The following is a 6,046-nucleotide window of genomic DNA, read 5'->3' on the forward strand; positions in this document are numbered from 1 at the left end:
ACAGAATACCACCACACAAAAAAACCATAAAAAAATGATACAAGTTGTCGTGTATTTTTTCAAATGATCAAAAATGATAATTCAATTAATTATTTAATTCAGAATCGACTGAAATATTGATTATTATATAGCAAATCCTATTCTATTTGCTATATATTTGTAAAAAAATAAATTAAATGGTATTTAATCTTTTCCAGTTTCCTGGATTATATTCTTCGCAGTATGAGTTCTCAAGATCATTTTAGATTTTTTTATGGTTTGATGGAATTCAAGATTAGCCTCTTACCTTTGCATGTATATCAAATTACAAAAAGAACAAACTATATATAATTATTTTTTTGCTGAGTCTTTAGCATATTTTCTGCTTTGCCATCTATGCAAGAATATAAATTTTCAGAATCGTTTTCTTTGTACAAGATATATATATATAATTTTAAAAAAAATTTTACATTATTCAATAAACAAATAAATTGATAGTTTCTAACGCCTTTTATTTAAATTCGAAGTTTGCTGTGGATTCTGACTATTCATGTTTTTTTCCAATATATAAAATTTCTTGATACATTTTTATAAAATTTTAAATTTGATACTGATGAGATGAACAAATAATATCTTTCTATTTAAAAATAGCTATAGCCTTTCAAATCAAAATAACTAATGAAAAACCAAATAAAATACAGATATTGTATTCGTAAAATATAATTTCTAGTATTTTTATCACCTTTATATCATAAATAGGTTTATTGTGAATTCTCATCAAATTCAAAAAACTATAATTAATTATTTACCACTAAACTATAAATATTCTTTAAAAAATCTTTTCACAACGTGTATAATAAAAAACAATCATATATAAGAAATCTAGTGTATATATCAGAAAAGAAAGCACAGTAGACTAAAATGACCAATATTCTATAAGAATTATATTTAATAAGTGCATTTATTTTGTTGTGAAAGCTATAAATATATAGGTGATTTTTTGTATTTAGGACGATAAAATTTACATTAGGTGTCAATCAATATACATTATGCTAATATTTTTCCCATGATAGGTTTTTAGTAAAATATAGTCTAGTGAACCAAAAAAATCACCATTGATTAATTTTTATTAAAAGACAGACATGTACGCTTTTTATTATCTGGAGTATATTGTGGGCTTTATTTATACCACAAACTAGAATCTATTATTTAAAAATAGAAATAAAATATTAAATTCAAAAATTTTGGCCTAATATTTTTTGGATTTCAAGAAAATATTTTCACCGAAGTTTTATTTTTTCCCAAAACAGTTTTAGCTATTATTTCAGCAAGAGAAATAAGATATCTCTTCGTTTTAGCCTTAGATACACGGCTTGTCTGAGCACTCAAGCGAACATTTATTCTTGCTTATAACATAGCATTTACACATTTTTTTGCGTAAAGAGTATCTTGTCAATTTGTTTGCAGCTATAAAAAAATTGTTTAAAGGTGATTCTTCATCCTATCATGGCATTTTTAATCCATTTTTGGTACATCTCTGATTATCCGCAATCTATCGATTTATTAATATATACTTGGGACTTTTCATTTGTCTAATTTACTTTCTTGAAACAGTACATGTAGAAAAAAATATTTAAAATTTAATATTGTACTTTTTAAATGATTTTTGCTATCTCTAATGAATTTATATTATGTGAGACGATAAAAAGATAGGTATATTTAGATGATTATAAACGTTCATATAATACTATATATTAAATTATCATAGAATCAAACTATATCTTTAATTTGCATTACCGAATTTGTCGTAAATGCCAGGAATATAACATAATTACATACAATCAAGATGATATTTCTCACTTCCAGCTTTATTGCATTCCTAAACCATATACCTCTTAATATTCCTTTATCTTAGTTTTTTTTCGATTTTTATATTGCTTTCCTAACATTTAACCTATTTCAAATGTTTTCATTTTTATTATTTTTATTTTCATATTGATTAATTTCGTTTGAAACGCCTTTATTTACATTGATCCATACTATCCAAGTTGTACACCTAGTGACGTATTATAAGTAAAATTGTACCTTTTTATCACATATTTAGACCCTTATCATAAAAAGCCGTATTTTAATAGCAATTATTCACATAATGTCGTCTGAAGTATTTCACATGCTCTGTTAGTATTTTACTACTGTTTAATGATTGTAATTCACTTTTTTATGCAAAAATTTGTGTGGACGTCCCACAAAACAATCCAACAAAAACTATTGCTAGCGTAAGATAACGAAAAAAAACATTAGACTGTTTCTGTATTTATCTTTTGATTTAAAATTTAGACATACTTTGCAAATGCTATACTCTTAAAGTATATTACAGCAATCATAATGGTTATATTTAAGATACTTTAAAAATATATATGCATCGAACTTCCATCTTTGAAAAATATTTACAAGTAATGTTCAAAGTTTCGTCTTTTTTTTTCTTTAAACTTTTTGACCCACCCCAGATCACAGTTTTAATTGTCTGCAATTCTCGTATTCCAAGTATTTTTGTAATTTGAGTATCTAGTAGTAAGTACATATAAACGCCCGTGGTAAGTTCTCTGTTTATGTTTGTCAACTCGAACTTCTCTTTTTCAATTATTTTCAAGAATATTTTGTATTTCCTGATTATATCAACTTATAACCATATCCATTTCCTTCTCTTTTTTATTTTGAGGTTTTATGTTAAAATGCACGCTGCAGAGATAAGTATTCCATATTCATCTATTTGACTTAATCTATTCTACATAACTCACGTGTCACATGGGATTTATATTTATTTTTATTTTCTTTAAAGAAAAAAAAATTCATTTTGCTTCATCGATTTATTTTATAATTCTTAAATTTTGGCGAGGAAATATAAGCTCCGACGCCACAAAATACATTTTTTCTATATTATTCGGGTTATTTATTCATACTAAAGCTTGCTGATTTTTTAAAAAACCGCAAACATAATATTTCCTGTTATTCTATAGTATGTCTCGTGGGTTTAAGTTTTTTTCACTCCACCTGATTATACATATTTATTGGCCGATAACATTATGATTACATTGACAATGCTAGTATTGATGCATTCCGCCTAGAATAAAGTTTCTTTTGCAAATGAATAGATGAGACTCTTTTAAAAAAATACTATTTGCTGCATTATGTTTGTAAATCCTTCCTTTAATTTTAAGTCTATTTCCATGTTATTTTACTTTCTTCACGCTTTCCATCAGATACATATATAATTTGTACATATTCGCAAAAATAATCCATCCAATTTGCGAGTAAACCAAATTGCTTATCTTTTAATGCAAAAATTGTTGCATATTTGGAAATAAATTCTTCAATTTTAATTTATATTTTTTAAAACTTTATCGGCTTAATTTCGGATTTCATTAGTTGAATTTCGATTTTGTTGACTTCTACGTCGTTTTTAGCAAAATCAAAACAATATGCATTATGCTTTGATGCAGTTCTATTGTCTCTTTTTTAAAAAAATTAATGCCATCTAAATAAATAAAAGCATATATCCCATTTACTGAGTCATGAATTGTTGAATTTGTACTTTTTTATAGTTATATGATGAATTTTATTATTCATTAGTATAGACTTGCTTAAATAAACATGATTTAAAATTTTAATGCTGTTAACTGTGCGTTCTATCTTCCCTTTCTGTACAATTAAATGCATATTTATGATCTAAAATAGTAATAATTTTTTTATATCGGAGCGATGATCAAAAACTTCTTTACTTTTATTCATTCATTTAAATCTTCATTAACAAAATCTATTTTTAAGTTCAATAACTTTGATGATCAACTCGCACATTTGTTTCAATCTCCCTAATTGAATTTTTATTTTTGCCGATACCCCTTTATATCATTATATTTTAAAAGGTTTTAAGATATAGGCATTAATTCGTTTCTATATAGTGAATTGTGTAATTTCGTCCCTTTGTATCTACATATACACCATTTAGTTTTTATTGCAATTAAAAAAAATTCTTTTTCAATGTTCTATCGTTTGGCTATTTTTAATCATATTTTCTAAGAATTTATGGCCTTTGAACCGTCTTATTTGTTAGATTGCAATATGACACAATTTATTACATAAGCAACATATTTTTAATATCAAGTAAATTCTACTTGGAATATTATTTAAGTTTGATCCTCTCTTAGCTCGATAATTTAAGATCACATCAATATATCCTCTTTATATCTTGTTTATAAAACATATTCGGAATTTATAACAATTCTCTCAAACATCACAATACCCTTTTAAAACTACTTCGCCGTTTTTATTTAGTACAGCCATAACAAATATAGCCTTAAATTGACTTCTTTGTATTACTTTATCATTAAATTTTACTTTTTCTGGTACTTAAAGGGTTCCAAACATATGATATTCAATATTTTTTAATTTTTCTGTTATCTTCATTTAAAGTTTTATAGCCATTAGTTCAGGCATATTACTATACGAACTTCTATAATATACGCAAAAACAGCAAAGTAGCACTTTTAAACTTATAGAAAAATATTTATTTGTGCTGAATTATAGTAATTTCACAACTATAAAAATTGTTTTAAAATAATATATATGCAAATTTTGCGAAAACAAATTAAGAAGTACATATCTATAACCTAGGTAGTTTTGAGTCTAAAAATTTGTCTTTATATTAAAATCGTCATAAAATGTTTCTGCATTCTTTCGGTAAATTACAAAGAACTAGATAGTTTTCGCATTATAAAAATATTTGAATTGATAGAGAACATACGAATTTCTAAAAAAGCAACTCTTACAGAGATCTCTAATTTGTACTTGAAAATAAGACAAAATTATACAAAATTTACATTTATACCATATATATATAGCTAATTAATAATTTGCATAAAATACCTATTTTTAAAACTACCCTTCCTCTTACTGGGAATACAATGCTAGTTACATTTTCACGTATTTTTTTCTAACAAAAATAATATTGTATATAAGAAATGCGCATTTTTTTGAATCTTATTTTGTAATCATTCTAGTCAAATTCTCTAATTGATGTTGTACAAAAGTCTGGTTCATAAGAAAGCGAACGCACTTCTATATATTTTCACATTTCTAATATCACAAATATTGACCTGATCTAATATACATAAAAACACCTTTTAAAAAATTTCTATTACATAAAGGTGTTTTTTGTTAATATGTAATTTAAAATCATGGTGAAGGTTTATTTATATTGCATTTATCAAATTTTTGCACGAGTAATTTGATAAATATTTATCTTATATTTTATACCTCTAAACATATTTAATTGTAAAAAACCTACCCCATTTCTCTTGATCGACCAAATTTCTTGTTTTAAAGTCGTATAATAATGGTTCCTTATAGATACTAATTTGACACGTTTTCCCTATTTTTATTCTTTGTCTCTTTATAGAAGATTAAATAATATTTTTATATTAAGGGTTGATTTAGGATTTCCTTTTCAAATAACAACGTTTATATTATATCTTAGCACATAAAAATTTTTTTCTTGGCAATATGCTCCTCTCTTAATTATTTCTTGGATACATCTCCTTTTTTCAACCCCTATTAGTCCAATGGTTTTCCTCAATTATATAGTTTGAACATATGCCTAGCTTTGATATGTGACTTAAAACTCTTTCCTGTGGCTTCTATTTGGTTTTACTGCCATTTATTATCTGTTAAGACAAATGATATTATCTTTGTCATATACGAATGCATCACGTCTGTTACTAAAAGTAAAAATGGATATATTAATTTTGCATCTACATTTATCTCAGCATATTCATCTTTCGAAACATTTTGTGCTGGTTTTTTTTTCAGTGATAAATAGAAAATGAAGAACCATATTATATTTCTAGCACATTATGCTCCAATCTTACTTTACCTGTGTGTCATCTTGTTATATGATGGCCTATAATATTTTTGCATCTAGTTCTATAAATTCAAACGTTCTAAAACTCATTATGTGAGTGTATAAATAATTTCGCAAAAAAAGCATGTAAATACCTTTTATTATATTGAT

Source organism: Rhyacophila brunnea, unplaced genomic scaffold (assembly GCF_057557595.1).
Source record: "Rhyacophila brunnea isolate RB1 unplaced genomic scaffold, BYU_Rbru_1.0 scaffold_76, whole genome shotgun sequence".
In the NCBI taxonomy this organism is placed as follows: domain Eukaryota; kingdom Metazoa; phylum Arthropoda; class Insecta; order Trichoptera; family Rhyacophilidae; genus Rhyacophila; species Rhyacophila brunnea.